Source organism: Colobus angolensis, unplaced genomic scaffold (genome assembly GCF_000951035.1).
Source record: "Colobus angolensis palliatus isolate OR3802 unplaced genomic scaffold, Cang.pa_1.0 Scaffold311, whole genome shotgun sequence".
In the NCBI taxonomy this organism is placed as follows: domain Eukaryota; kingdom Metazoa; phylum Chordata; class Mammalia; order Primates; family Cercopithecidae; genus Colobus; species Colobus angolensis.
In genome coordinates this window covers 2,008,041-2,024,508 of record NW_012116389.1, presented here as the reverse complement: position 1 = coordinate 2,024,508, position 16,468 = coordinate 2,008,041, and the positions used below count along the sequence as shown (strand labels likewise).

General features: G+C 41.2%; 1 pseudogene; it reads right to left on the bottom strand.

Annotated features, from left to right (window-relative positions):
- Positions 1-14,437, bottom strand: part of LOC105518125 — a 21,477-nt pseudogene extending 7,040 nt beyond the window's left edge.
- Between the last annotated feature and the right edge of the window lie 2,031 nt (positions 14,438-16,468).

The following is a 16,468-nucleotide window of genomic DNA, read 5'->3' as shown; positions in this document are numbered from 1 at the left end:
CGTGGTGGCAGGTGCCTGTAATCCCAGCTACTCAGGAGGCTGAGGCAGAAGAATTACTTGAACCTGGGCGGCAGAGATTGTAGTGAGCTGAGATCACGCCACTGTACTCCAGCATGGGTGATAGAATGAGACTCTGTCTCAAAAAAAAACAAGCAAACAAACAAACAGTGGGATCTAAATAATGTGCACATATGAACGCATTGGACTTGGAAGGGTGAGAGGGTGGAAGGAGGGTGAGGGTTGATAAGTTATTTGATGGTTACAGTGAACACTATTTGGGTAATGGCTACACTAAAAGCTTGGACTTCAGTGCTATGCAATATATCCATTTAACAAAACTGCACTTGTACCTCCTAAATCTGTTTTTTAAACTGCACTTGCATCTCCAAAATCTATAAAAATAAAAATACTTCAAAAATAAACATGTTGTCATAACATTTTTAAAAATTTCTTGCTTCCTAGGTTTTCACTAGAAATTGAGGTTACTAAGAATTAAAAATTCTAATTAATATATAAAATTCTGTATATAAAACATACCAAAGATTTTTATGAGATAAAATGTAAGAAAGGCATAAAAGTGTGTTCTTCATTTAGAATAATAAAAAACACATGTTCTAAGTTCAGAGGTTATTAAAGGTTACTTCAAAATATGAATTTGGGAAGGAAATATAAACAAGATAGAAATAAACCAGTAAGTAGGACAGAGAGAGATGTAAAGAAAGTTATAAGTATGAGGATATAGTTTTGGTAAAGAGTTAAAAAGAAAAAAGAATAATTTTGTATGGGAAAGAATTATGTGTGGTAAACCTTTGTCTGAAAGTCAAATGACTGATTATTTAAGGAAGAGGAAGTATAATTCAAAGTAGAAAGTCTACGCATGTCATGGAAGGTATGTGTACATCACAAAATGTTTGTGAAGCATGAATTTATGAAAGACATTTTTGTGTGTGATCAAGTTAGCTATAATTAGAAGGAAATTATAAGTCCTTCCAAAAATTGAGCTGTGATATTAAAAATACAATGATAGGGCTGGGTGCGGTGGCACATGCCTGTAATCCCAGCACTTTGGGAGGCCAAGGTGGGCAAATCACAAGGTCAGGAAATCAAGACCATCCTGGCTAACACGGTGAAACCCTATCTCTACTAAAAAAATTTTTTTAAAACTTAGCCAGGCGTGGTGGCGGGCGCCTGTAGTCCCAGCTACTTGAGAGGCTGAGGCAGGAGAATGGCGTGAACCTAGGAGGCGGAGCTTGCAGTGAGCCAAGATTGTGCCACTGCACTCCAGCCTGGGGGACAGAGCAAGACTCCACATCAAGAAAAAAAAAATACAATGATAGAAAACAAAATACTCTGCTCTCCTATGTTAAAACAACAAAGTTTTCTTGAAATATTGATCTGCTCTTAGTAACACTGCAAGGAGTTTTGATTTTTAATTCTGAAAGCTGTTTAACAGGTGTATTACAAACTGCAGCTTCTTCCTGTTTTACAGTTTCTATTTCTGCTGAGTTTCTTTCTGAGATGCATTTAATTTCTCTAGTTTCAGGTTGGAAATGCCATCTTCTTTGTTTAGAGTGGTTATCTAATTTCTCAAGGTAGAGAAGTTCTCTAAGGCTCTTAAGGCTTCTTAAATTCATGTCTCAGAAATTCAACTTTTACTGTATTTTGCTGCACGTGATTTGCAGGTCACACACACATATCTTCTGGTTTGGCTGGGGTGATAACTCTTTTAACTTTCTTGTCAGCTCCTGTAACTTTTTTCTTCAGTACTAACTCTGCTGTTACGTCCTGACACTGAAATGCTCTATTTTGAAGGCCTTGGGAAAGCAATGTTTTCCTCCTGCATGACAATTTCTTGATGTGTCCTAATTGTTCCATGTAACAAGGAGACATCTCATGCTTTTCCTGAGAGCCATGCATTTCCCTGTACAAGTACAAGGTACTGGTTTACTTGTTTACATTTTTCTATAATATGATATAATGCTCATCACCTTTGGGCCCACACTCTTACTATATCTGATAAAATGCAAGTACCTTTTCATCAGGCTCATTTCCAGATATCTGAATGGGCTTCCTATGAGAAGAGGTAATCACATTGAAGGAGGTTTTTCTTTATCTTTTTGGTAACTAGCCTAAGAACAAAATGTTTATGTTTTATGAAGACACTTTCCTGTGTTGTCTTTATTAGGTTTTCGGATTACTTGGGAAAACCAGGCTTTGAAAGGGTTAAAGCATTTTTTCTTTTACATCAGTGTAAGTTTCTGTTTTGTGTTTGAATTCTGATTATCACTCTGGTTAAATGACTTACTATTATTCAATTTTATTACTTAATTAACAGTGACCTGTTATCCTGTCTTTTTTTTTTTTTTTTTTTTTTTTGAGACAGGGTCTCACTCTGTCACCCGGGCTGAAATGCAGTGGCACCATCACGGTTCACTCCAGCCTTGACCTCCTGGGCTCAGGTGATTCTCCCACCTGAGCCTCCTAAATAACTGTGATTGCAGGGGCACACCACCATGTCCAGCTAATTTTTGTATTTTTTATACTAACAGGCTCTCACTATGTTGCACAGCCTTGTCTCGAACTCCTGGGCTCAAGTGATCTGCCTGCCTTGGCCTCCCAAGAGTGCTAAAATTACAGGCGTGAGCCACTGTACTCAGCCTGTTATCCTGTCTTAATCAAGGGTTTTAAACATTTTGTCATCTTTAACAGGCCTCCCCATTATCAAAATTCTAAATCAAGTCTTTTTGACCTATAATCAACTTTGGGATATTACAGCCAGATCCCTGGAGAGCATCAAAGGATGTATCTCTCATCTTTAGAGATATTAAATGATTAGCCTTATTTAGAAAGTTACATGGGAAGCATTGTCAAATAAATGACACTAGATCTTCTTTCAGTTGCATCTATGTGTTATTGATATGAATGTTCCAAAGTGTATAAAACTCTTCAAATCCAATATATTGCCAGTCATAATTCTGTTTATTATGTTATATGTCACAGAAATAATCAATTTCCTTATCAATTGCTGATTATAATGAACTTCTATCAGATTTTTAACCATGGTTCTTCTAAGTTTTTGTCATCCGTAGTTATTGTTTTGATTTGTCTCTAACAGTATTTGCAATCAGATTTGTGAAAAAGACTCTCACAAGTACTCTTCAATAGAGGTTTGGGTTTGTTTGTTTGTTTCTTGTTTTTTGTTTTGAGATGGACTGTCACCAGGCTGGAGTGCAGTGGGGAAATCTCAGTTCACTGCAGCCTCTGCCTTCTGGGTTCAAGTGATCCTCCCACCTCAGCCTTGTGAGTAGCTGGGATTACAGGTGTGTGCCACAACACCCAACTAATTTTTGTATTTTTTGTAGAGACGGGATTTCACCATGTTGGCCAGGCTTGTTTCAAACTCCCGACTTCAAGAGATCTGATCACCTAGGCCTCCCAAAGTGCTAGGATTACAGGCATGAGCCACAGCGCCTGGCCAGAGGTTTTCTTTTTTCTTTTTTTAATAACTTTAAGAACAATTGACTAAATAAAAAATTTCAGAACTCTAAGAAGAAACTTGTGAATTTGTGAGACAACAAATCAAGGTCAAGCACAACAAAAGTTAATTAAAGGAGATTAAATAACTGATGAAGATAATGTTTTTATGACTTTTATTTGAAACATTATTGGTTCTTCACTTAAATGTTTTGTTTTCCAGATTTAAGAAAATGTTCTCTCAGCCAGGTGCAGTGGCTCATGCCTGTAATCCCAGTACTTTGGGAGGCCAAGGCAGGCAGATCCCTTGAGACCAGGAATTCGAGACCAGCCTGGGAAACATGGTGAAACCCAGTCTGTACTAAAAATACAAAAAAATTAGCTGGGCATGGTGGCACCCGCCTGTAGTCATAGCTACTTAGAATATTGAGGTGGGAGGATCTTCTGAGCCTGGGAGGCAGGGGTTTAAGTGAGTCAAAATCACACCACTGTAGTCCAGCCTCCGCAACAGAGCAAGACCCTGTCTCAAAAAAAAACAAAAAAAAAAAAAAAGAAAAAAGAAAATATTCTGTCTTAAACTGTCTGTAGTTTAAAGAAATTTGGTAAAGTATATTTTTATGAACAAAGGTAGAAGCATTTATTTATTTCTCCCTACTTGAATTCTCCAAAAGGTGGAAACTATCTGTGAATATTCATTTAGTTTTTTGCATAATATGGTTATATATTTGTGTGTGATATAGGCAATATAGTTATTTGCATAAGTTCAATAAAAATTTGCTCGCTTTATAGCAGCATACAACTGGAAACATTTGTTATATTACCAAAGCTCTGACTGGAATATTACATTTGAGAATATATACAGAATGCCTGGTTTCAAGGGTTCCCAGTCTTACAGAGAGTAAGTAAAAATTGTCATTTCCTGGCAGGCTTAGGAACCTTAAGACTGGAAGTAAAATCTAAAGTCTGCTTTGGTTTGGCTTCTTAGCCTCAAGATTTCAAATATGAGATTATTAGGTGATCAATATAGACAGAAAAAGTTATATTTCTAAGGAAAAGCTATAATACACTTGTTATTAGATTGTAGTCCTATGCATTATTTTGAGTACTTGTTATGTACCTGTAGACTAGACTAGATTCTAAATTTTTCTAGGTTTCTTCAATCCAGCTTCTATAAAATTATGAAAACTGGGAACTGTTCTATTCCTGAAGCCCTACAAACAGAAACTAGATAATTTTAAGAAACAAGTCTCATGCCTGATGTATAGGCCACTCTGAAAGTTCACCAAGCCACCCTATAGCATAACCAGAGACATTCAGACTGCAAACTAGGTCAAGAAGTTGACAACTTCATGCTGTGGGCAGCTTGTCCCAAGATGTCAGCACAAGACTCCGTATCATAATGAGACTCTTTTTCACTTGGCAGGATAATGTGCTAATTGAAATTTCACAATCAGGAGGGTGGAGCAACATGGCCGAATTTGTCCTCCCTGCTGGGACACCAGGCTTTAACAACTATCTACACAGAGAAAAGCACCATCACAGGAAACAAAAATCAGGTAAGCAATCACAGTACCTGGATTTAACTTTGTATCGCCAAAAGAGGCATTGAGGAAGGCAGGAGAGAGTCTTGAATCGCCAGGAGAGCGCATTCACTGGGGGACATTACACTGAACTCTGTACTGTCCTGCCATAGAGGAAAATAAAGCCATGCTGGGCTCAGCAAGTGCCTGTGAATGGACCAGACTGAGCCAGAGGGGAATAGCCCATCCCAGAGGTCAGAACTTGAGTTTCTCAGCAAGCATCACTACTGTGGGCTGAAGTGCTCTGGAGTTGTAGGTGAACTTGAAAGACAGTCTAGGACACAAGGACTGCAATCCCTAGGCAACTCCTAGTGCTAGGCTGGACTTAGAGCCGGTAAACTAGGGTGACTAGTGACCTAGGGAGATACCAGCTGATGTGGCTAAAGGAATATTTGTGCCATCCCGCCTTCCATCCCAGGCAGTTCAGCTTGCAGCAATGAAAGTAATTCTTTCCTTCTGTTGAAGAGAGGAGAGCAAAGAGTGAAGAGGACTTTGTCTTGCACCTTGGATACCAGCTTAGCCACAGTAGGATAGGTAGTTGGACAGAGATGTAAGGCCTCCATTCAAGCCCTGGCACCTGGACATTTCTAGACACACGCTGGACCTAAACAGAACCTGCTACCTAGAAGGGAAGGACCCACTCTTGGCAGGATTTATCACCTGCTGATTAAAGAGCCCTTGGGGCCTGAGTAACTACCAGTGATACCCAGGGAGTATGCCATGGGCCTTTGGCCCTGAAATGTGTTGGCTTTGGGGTGATCCAGCACATTCCCAGCTATAATGGCTACAGGGAAAGACTCCATCTGTTTGAGAAAAGCAGAGGGAAAAGTAAAGGGGACTTTGTGCTCCACTTTAAGTGCCAGCTCAACCACAGTGGACAGACCTCTTAGAGGTCCCAAGTTCAGGCCCCTAGGCCTACTCTTAGACAGCATTTCTGGACCTGCTCTGGGCTAGAGAGAAGCCCACTGCCCTGAACGGTGAGCCCCAGGCCTGGCAGCATTCACCACAAGCTGACAGAAGAAACTTTGGGCTTTACGTGAACATTAGTGGTGGCCTGACAGAACCCTGCCATGGGCCAGTGGTGTTGGTGGCCACAGGGAGAGACTTCTCTGTCTGTAGAAATGGGAGGGAAGAGCAGGAAGGACTTTGTGTTGTGGTTTGAGCGCCAGCTTAGCCACTGAGAATAGAACATCAGATAAATTGCGAAGGTTTTTGACTCCAATTCCTGGCTCCCAGACAGCACCTCTGGATATGCCTGGGACCTGGTGAAACTCACCACCCCGAAGGGAAGGGCCTTAGGCAAGGTCCAGTGTTGTGCTGGCTTCAGATCTGACCCAGAGCAATCCCTGTGGTGATGGCCACAGATATGCACACCCCCAGTTACAGGTAGCTCAGCACACAGAGAGAGGCTCTGTTTGGGGAAAAGTAAGGGGGAAAAAAAAACCCAAGAGACTCTTGCTTGATAATCTAGAGAAGACTTCTGGTTCTTATCCAGGACCACAAAGATGGTACCTCTGAGTCTGCAAAAACCACAGTGTTATTGGGCTTGAATCCCAAGTCCCTTTGAATACACAGAAAGCCTTCCCAAGAAAGACAGGTGCAAACAAGCCCAGGCTGTGAACACTACAACAAATACCTAACTCTTCAATGCCCAGACACTGAAGAACATCTTCAAGTATCAATACCATCCAGGAAAACATGATCTCACCAAATGAATTCAATAAGCTCTCAGGGGCCAACCCTGCAGAAACAGAGATATATGACCGTTCAGACAAAGAAATCAAAATAGCTTTTTTGAGGCAACTCAAATAAAATGCAGAGAAGGAATTTAGAATTCTATCAGATAAATTTAACAAAGGGATTACAATAATTAAAAAGGATCAAGCAGAAATTCTACAGTTGAAAATGCAACTGACACACTGAAGAATGCATGAGAGTCTCTTAATAGCAGAACTGATCAAGCAGAAAAAACAATTAGTGAGCTTGAAGTCAGACTTTTTGAATATACACAGTCAGAGGAGATAAAAGAAAAAGGCTTAAAAAACAATGAAGCGTGCCTACAAGATCTGAAAAATAGCCAATAGCCTCAAATGGACCACTCTGAGAGTTATTGGCCTTAAGGAGAAGGTAGCAAAAGAGATGGGGGTAGAAAGTTTACTAAAAGGGGTAATATCAGAGAATTTCTCACATCTAGAGAAATATATCAACATTCAAGTACAAGAAGGTTATAGAACACCAGGCAGATTTAATCCAAAGAAGACTACTTCAAGGCATTTTATAATCAAACTCCCAAAGGTCAAAGATAAAGAATTCTAAAAGCAGCAAGAGAAAAGAAACATGTAACATACAATGGAGCTCCAAAATGACTGGCAACAGACGTTTCAGTGAAACCTTATAGGCCAGGAGAGAGTGGCATAACATGTTTAAAGTGCTGAAGGAAAAAACTTTTACCCTAGAGTAATATATCTGCTGAAAATATCCCTTAAGCATGAAGGAAGAAACAAAGACTTTCCCAGACAAACAAAAGCTGAGGGATTTCAACACCAGACCTGTCCCACAAGAAATGCTAAAGGGATTTCTTCAACCTGAAAGAAAAGCATTGGCCGGGCGTGGTGGCTAACACCTGTAATCCCAGCACTTTGGGAGGCCAAGACAGGCAGATCACTTGAGGTTAGGAATTTGAGACCAGCCTGGCCAACATGATGAAACCCTGTCTCTACTAAAAACACAAAAAATTAGCCAAGCGTTGTGGTGCACGCCTGTAGTCCCAGATACTCAGGAGGTTGAGGCAAGAGAATCACTGGAATCCAGGAGGAGGAGGTTCCAGTGAGCTGAGATCATACCACTGCCCTCCAGCCTGGACAACAGACTGAGACTCAGTCTCAAACAAACAAAAAAATCCTTTATATTATCTAATATTCATTTTATATTTATATGTTCCCAATTGTCCTCCAAATGACTTTTTAGCTAATTGGTTTGAACAAACATCCAATCAAGGTCCACAGATTGCCTTTGTGGTTGTGTCTTTCAAATCTCTTTTCATCTAGAATATCCTCCGTTTCCGCCCTTTTTAGTGTTTCATGACACTGACCAATTGAAGAGACCTGATCAGACAGATGTCTTATAGAACAACCCATCTTCTGAGACTAAAAGTTACTTCTAAATTAAGGTTAAAATATTGGGAAAAAATATGTCATAGCACTGTGTATTTCAAACTGCATTATATTAGGATACACATAAAGTCTATGTGCTATAATAATCGTTGTCCCATTATTGCTGGTGTTACAATTATAAATTGACTTTAAAATCAGCTTTAAAAGCAATATGAAATACATTAAAAAGATAAAATATATATTCCTTAATTCAAAAATCAAATTCATGGAATCATACTTTAAGGAAATAATGAACCCATGGGGGGCGGGGAAATCTATTCATGAATACTTTAAACATTACCTATTTTACAAAAAAGCTAGAAAAAATATGAATATTTTTGACAGTAGTAACTCTGGTTCATTCATTCCTTTATTCAATACACGTTTATTTAGTTCTTGCTATGTATTAACACTGGGTTAGCTACTAAGAATTTAAAGACAAATATGGCACGGCCTCTGCCTTGGGGATCAGCTCAGGGAGCAAGTAAGCACACAGACACTGACACCACAAAGTGAGGAAAACCACAAAGGGGAGAATTTTCCACCTTTAATGACTTCAGAGGACTTCCCCCAGTACTCCACCTCCTCCCCAGATGAGGAGACACTCAAGAATTGATTACCAATTCATTCGACATTAATTTCTAACGTAATTGCAATGTGGTTTTATAAAAGATAAACAAAATGATATTTCAGGTAGCAAACAGTGACCACCTGTAGCCCTGAAACACTGAAGAGAGCCAAGATACCAGAGTTGATATTTGTTCAACTATAGAATTGTACCCATCAATTTTTTTTATTGCTTGAGAGAGAATGTATGGGGGAAGTCTGAGCATGATTTGTTTGTACATGTAAATAATATCAGTTTTAATGATGCCTTCTTACAGTTTTAATGATGCTACTTACTGAGCCTAAAATTAGGTTTCAAAGGCAGTTTATTGACAGCAATGGTGGGTCACGTTTGCCCCGTCTCTAGTCCCAGGACAGCAGCAGAGTGTGCACGCTGCAGCTGGCATGTGGAACAGACCCGTGTCCCACATCACTGCTGATCTTGACACAAAGGCTTTACCACTCAGTCTCAAAATGGACCTTGTCAAGTTAAGTTCAGGCACTTTTAAATGTTCACTCAAGTTGCAGTGAGTTGAGATCGTGCCATAGTATTCCAATCTGGGTGACAGAGCAAGACTGTCACATAAATAAATTAAATAAATAAATATTCAGTCAACGAACTACTTTTTTTTTTTAGACCGAGTCTTGCTCTGTCACCCAGACTGGAGTGCAGTGCAGTGGCTCAATCTCTGCTTACCGCAACCTCTGCCTACCGGGTTCAAACAATTCTCCCACCTCAGCCTCCCGAGTAGCTGGGATTACAGGCGTGCACCACCATGCTCAGATAATTTTTGTATTTTTAGTAGAGATGGGGATTTCACCATGCTGGCCAGGCTGGTCTCGAACTCCTAATCTCAGGTGATCCACCCGCCTCAACCTCCCAAAGTGCTGAAATTCAAGCATGAGCCAGCACGCCCGGCCAGCTACTCTTAAAGTATGTCTGTGTAAAACATACTTTATGACAGTCAGAACTGGATGAGATTTTAGAATATCTTTAGTCCATTCCTCTGCCTTTAGACTGGACCATGGCTACTTGGAGTCATAAAGATAAGAATGTATCTTTTTAAAATAAAATGGAATGCCAGAAGGAGCAACTTCACCATTTCTGCTACTAACTTGCTTCATTGTTTAGAGACATTGGCATTTAAAGGCAATCCTCCTACATTCCCTGTGCTTGAGTTTAAAGTTCATTTCTTTGATTTTAACCTTGACAAAGGTGTAGTGCCCAGGATCAGTCTCTGTCTACCTCATCCTCCTTTCACATTATTCCTCTCATCTTCCACTCCATCCCCTTGATATGCTTGGCTCTTCCTCACTAGCTCCTATTGCAAAGTTTCCATATCACACACCACCACCCCAGCTAGCATATGGCTTGTTTCCCAAGGGACAGTGAGAGGAAAACTAGGAATTTAGAGTGGGCAGAGAGTGCCTCTGCCCTCAACTGGACAAATTCAGGGGAGCTTTCCCCACCTGTTCAGAGGAGGTAGCCCTGTCTTATCTAGACACTGTTTTAAACTTACTCTGACATTGTTATTAGCAATTCTAAAAACTGGAAACTAATCTATAGTAATGGAAAAGAGATCAGGGGTTGCATGGGGAGGGGGTTAAAGGAGGGAGGAGACACCAGAAAACTTTGAGGGGAGATGGAAATGTTTGTTTCCTTGATTGTGATGATGGCTTCAAGGGTGTAGACAGATGTACATTCTAAGTATGTGTAGTTTATTGTACTTTAATTATACGTTAATGAAGGTATAATTGTTTTAAAAATTCTTACTAGCTCTTAATTCAACTTATTTCAGACCTGGCCTAATTTCAGAAGGCTTGTATTACTAATTTGCAAAGCCAATAGTTTGTCTCCGCAGTCCTCAGAGCTTGAAAGCACAGCAGTAACATCTTTGCACAAGCCCTACTTTGTAAATCAGCCTTAGTTCCCTGTAATCATGTAGCCACTTCCCTGTCAATGGGGCTCAGAGAAATTAAGCAGACTGCAGTTTGTTCCTGCCAGAGAGCACCACACTTGCAGTTCAGCTGTGTGTGGGCCACCCTGTGACATTGGAGAGGCAGACCTGGCTCAGTACAAGGGACATTTCATAGGTGACTATTCTGAAGAGGACATTCAACATCATACATATGGATGATCGTCACCCCCCACCCTCACCAAAACATTCTCAAAGCCACGGCTAAGTTTTATGCATTCTAAACCTTTGCTGAAATGAAATGGAGTTCACGAACTGTTTCCTTGCCAGCAGCATCCCAGTTGTGTGTTAAGGGGAAGAGATCTAAAACTCTTTCCTCCACATCTACTCCATCAGCATAGAGGAGGAGAGAAGAGAGACTGTGAGAATCTTGAGCATTTTACAACTCCAGAGCCTTCCAGACTGAGGGCTCAAATTGCATTTAGTTTCAGCACAAGGCAGAAGATGGCAGGAAAAGACAATAATCAACACAATGTATGCACATTTAAATGGCCTTTTCCAAGGAGGAGTGTGAATCTTTGATTTAGTCACAAATATCCTTCCCACCCCAAGAAAAAAAGATTTCTTCCACCATTCACCTGGATAAATGCAGTACAGAATTTATAGAAGTCAAGGTTCAAATGTAATTGAATGTAACACGAACGTGGCTCAAATGAGCTTAAACAAAATTGGAATTTATTAACTACTATACATAGGAAATCCAGTTATTGGTCTCCATTCAGGCATAGATGGATTCAGGTGTTAAAGGATGCTGTCCAACCTCTGTCCCTTTCCTTTTCTCTCACCCCTGTCAATCCTCTGTGCTGGCTGCATTATAAAGCGGACTCACTCATCCTACTTTATCCAAGGTAAAGACGGGGCAGCTGCTTCATTGTTAATATAACGAATCTTGTGGAAGAACTTTGATTGTCTGCTTGGATTAGGTGCTCATCTGTGGACCAATCACTGCAACCAAGAGAATGAGGTGCTCTGATTGGCTACATCAGTGGTCACTGTTCATCCTGTGACTAGGACTGAGAGGGTGGGAGGAAGGGAATTATAGGTCCATCCAAACTATATGGACTTGTTTTCCCAAAGTAAAGAAGAGTTCTGTTGGTAGAACAAGGACAGAAGAGCATGCTGGGAAGCTGTCACAGTCCACTAAAAAGAGGAACAGAAAAAACTGGCACCCCCCATCAGAAAGGCTGTTGTCTGAAGAAAAACCCCTCTTCCACTTCCTGCCACCTGGAGGGTCCCAGAGCTTTTCTCTGTTGTGAACCTCCACAGTTCTCATTCATCTGGGGGAAAAAGATTCAGCTTTGGTGGAAAGGTGAATGCCCTGCCTCTGCCTCTGCTATCTTGCTTCTGCAGCAGGAGGAAAGGCCATGGGCCTGCCCTCTCCATTCATAGGAAAATCACAATGCCAGCTTCTAATTTATTCAGAGTGGAGAGAAACTCGACCTTCACGGAGAGGAAAACCACTCTGAGGGTGAGGGAAGTACTGACGAATGAAATATCACCATTCTTGCCTTGACCTATGAGACTTAGATATACGATAACAGATATTCATGACAGAGTGGTGGAACCTATTATATAGTTACCTTCTGTGATAAGTTTGAGGCTTGGTCTCTCTGAAAGTCCACAACTTGAGATTCTTTCTCCTCCTTCCTTACTTAGCCCTATTCTACCTGAGAGAAAGAAGGAGACATGCTAGACCTGCTTTTGAGTCACAGGGACACTAGCTAAAACTCCCTGTGACTCAAAAACAGGTCTAGCTTAATGCTAGGGCCTTTCTTTTACCATTGAACCTCACACCTCCCTGGTCCCCAGTCTGCCATTTTACTGTGTGGCCTTTGGCAAGTATTCTGATCTCGCCAAGTCTGTTCTCTCAAGGTCAATGGAAATAACGAGACCTACTTTTGCAGGAAGACGCACCTGAAAAAGTTTCTGTAATTCCTTTCTTTCCTGAAAACCTAACACAGTTGTTGGAACCTCATTTTTAACAGACTGCACTAGTATTATGAAACATATACTATATACCAATGAAAGTTAACATCCACAACTCCTAAAATGTGAATTAATACACATTCTACGTCTTTGTGCTATGCTGAGAATTGTGTTTTTATCAAATGCTTTTCTCAAGTCCATGTACAATTGCATCCAATTTCTCCTGACTCTGATGCACAGCCAGCCTACTTCCTCATTAGTATCACTGTGTTAGTCCATTCTCACATTGCTATAAATACCTGAGACTGGGCAATTTATAAAGAAAAGAAGTTTAATTGGCTCTTGGCTCTGCAGGCTGTCCCGGAAGCATAGGCGCTTCTGGGGAAGCCTTAGGAAACTTTCAATCATGGCGGAAGGTGAAGGAAAAACAGGCATGTCTTACATGGCTGGAGCAGGAGGAAGAGAGAGAGCAAGCAGGTGCTATATACTTTTAAACAACCAGATCTCATGAGAACTCTGTTACAGGAACAGCACTGGGAGATGATGCCAAACCATTAGAGACCTCCCCAATCCAATCACCTCCCATCAGGCCCCACCTCCGACCATGGGAATTACAATTTGACACGAGATTTGAGTGGGAACACAGATCCAAAACTTATCAACTACTGAGGCAAAAATGGGAGAAAAGAGGGAAAAAGAACAGTGTGTGCGTGTGTGTGTGTGCGTGCGTGCTGTGTGCGTGTGTGTGTGGTGACATACATCATCTGGTAATGTAGACACCATGATTATTATTTGACCTATGCATTCTTTGTCATGAAGAAAGTATTTTGGCACATCCCCCTTCTGGGTTCCACTTCCATCAGGACCCTTCGTGGGAGTCTAGTGACTCCATAGTGTCAGGGGGAATTCAACAAGTTCTAACCTCATACCTAAAGGAGGAGACGTCTTCTGCAAAATTATCCTACTCAAAGAAGAGCAGAAAAGAAGGAAACCTTGCACCCTGATGTCATTCGCTCTGCCCTCTTTTAGATCCTGACTGCCAAGTAGAGAAATACATAGTTTAGGCTTGGTTGGAACAGGATGTGAGAACACAGATTTAAAGACCACTTCAGGAATTCATTTTTGAGTGACTCATGGGAAACTGGGCGTTAAGTGACTTTTCGGGGGCTGGGATGTGGCTGATACTGCCAGTCATCAAAGAGCACCACTTGGTGTCCCTGTGCCTCTATGGAAAAAGGGAGAAGCCAGCTGCATACCTTTTGTAGAATGGACAGGTAGATGGTGTTACTTGTTCATCATCCTTTGTTGTCCTTGCCAAGGCTCTCTTGTTGGCCATGTATACACCCTTGCTCCACTGGTTTTGGGTTTGATCTGTGACTTGGAATGTGAGTAGAAGTACCATATGTCCATTCAACCACAGGCATTAAATGTACTTGCATGGTTTGGTTTGCTTTCTTAGGCTTCTGCCATCTGTCATCAGAACAGCATTCCCCAGGAAGCTACCTCCCCCATCCAGCCTGGGTCCCAAAATAAGTAACATGGAGAAAATTAAACTCAACCCACAGCCTGAAGCAGTGTCTGGAGGTCCTTCCCATTGCATGTCTTCCCGTCCTTCAACCACCTCCTGCTCTCTCCTGGCTTGGGCCTTGTGGACACAGTCGTAGCACTGCATGGCTAAACTCTCCTCAAGAGGATGAATTCCAGTCTCAGTCAACCCCTTCATGACTACCCCACTGATGTTTCTCATCTTCCTTGAGTCACCCTACTGTGACCTTTCTCCTTTCCTCTCAGAAGATGACACACCATATGCTGTACTAGAAAGATGAAAGCTTTTCTATCTGGTTTGGGTTTCACCAAAAGCAGACCCTCAAACAAGAATTTGGGTGAGGAGGTTTATTTGTGAGGTGATCCCAGGAAGCAGAGGTGAGGAAAAAGGGAAAGTAAGACAGGTAAAGGAGACAAGTCAACAAATGGTGCTAAGGTTTGAATGTGTCCCCTCCAAAATTCAGATGTTGCCAGTTACATGATAGTATTAAGAGGCAGTGCCTTTAAGAAGTGATTAGGCTGTGAGGGCCCCTCCCTCATGAATGGGATTAGGGGTCTTTATAAAGGAGCTTGATGGCAGTAGTTCTTCCTGCTTCCCCTCTTCTGCCTTCTGCCATCTAAGGACACAGCAAGAAGGCCCTAATCAGATGCTGGTGTCTTGATCTTGGATTGTAAGAAATAAATTTCTGGGTTTTTGTAAATAAATAACTCAGTCCCAGGTATTCTGTTATAGCAGCACAAAATGGACTAAGACAGATGGCATTAGTGAACTTCTGGGCAACTGGAGCTCAATCCACTGCATACCCTCAGAGGAACTATATAAAATGTGCCTCCAATTTTCCCCCAGAAAAGGACCAGGGACACGATCTCATCAACTATTGATTGAGGATTGGGAATGGTAACTCCCTTGTACTTCTGGGATGTGCCTGCACCTGGCTAAGTAATCTCCTGCCTCTGATTTGAAAGCCTGAGGTTTTGTGTGGAAGCCGATCACAACAGGCAACTGTCCACCACAGTCCTGAAACTAGACAAGCCAAGGGAATCCAGTTTCAAATCCTCTATTCCTGTGCTATCCATGTCCCTGTGTCTCTGGCCAAGTGGCAAAAACAGGTCTAGAGTGAGATATAAGAGGCAGAGACAGAGACAGACAAACTGCTGGTGGTATTCAATCCTGGTTCCAGGCATTCCTCTTGTCATGGAACACTCCTAACTTTCCCTTGGTTTGGAGGAGGATCTGCCAGTTTCCAGCAAGAAACAGAGGGTAGTCTCAAAGCGTTTCAGTGAAGAAAGTTAATTATCCTTGTCCTACTATTATTCCTATAGATCAGACACAGCAAGGACAAAAGTTTGAAGAAAAGTTATATGAGAATAACTTGAAGTGATGAAAGTCATAGAAAGATTGCCAGATTTAATTTTACTGGTGAATTCCAAGTTTGGTTATTTGAGTTCAGATGGTCACTGAGTTTGAGAAGTGTTCTGTTCCCCTCCAGTCCGTTTGGCCCTAGAACCATAATAATTTCTTCCCCCTGGTTGCCAAACAAGGGTATGTAAGGCGGTTCCACTGCCCTGGGTTTAGGCAGAGAGAGACATCTTGTCATCCTTTTCTTGGATTTAAATGATTGGGTTCCCAGACCACTAGTAAATCTTTGGACAGTTAGCCTGATGTGGGCTGGGGAAGGGATGAATGGCTTGATATTTTCCTGGAGACCCTCATCAGGATCAGGGGCCTAGCTAGGGGCACAATTCTAAATTGGCATTTATTTTTCCTCAGTACCTTGAGGACATTAATCTATTGTTTCCTGAAATTTATTAATATTTTTACTGTTGAGAAACTGATTGTCAAGCTCATTATAGTTATTTTGCATGAGTTTTATTTTTTTCTTTGAATTTTTTTAATTTCTTCATCCTTAATGTTCTACAGTTTTCATCAAATGTGTGTACATATGGATTTATTTTTATCCTGCATAATTTTTAGTACATACTATGAATTCAAGGATTTATGTCTTTCTTTAATTCTAGAAAATTCTAAGCATTTTCTTAGAATATTATTTTTCTGCATTCTTCTAACCCACTTCTTGGACTCCTTTTACTTATTTATTTATTTTTCAGAGACAGGGTCTTGCTGTGTCACTCAGGATGGAGTTCAGTGGTGTGATAACACACATTGCAGCCTTGAACTCCTGAACTCAAGGAATCCCCTTGCCTCAGC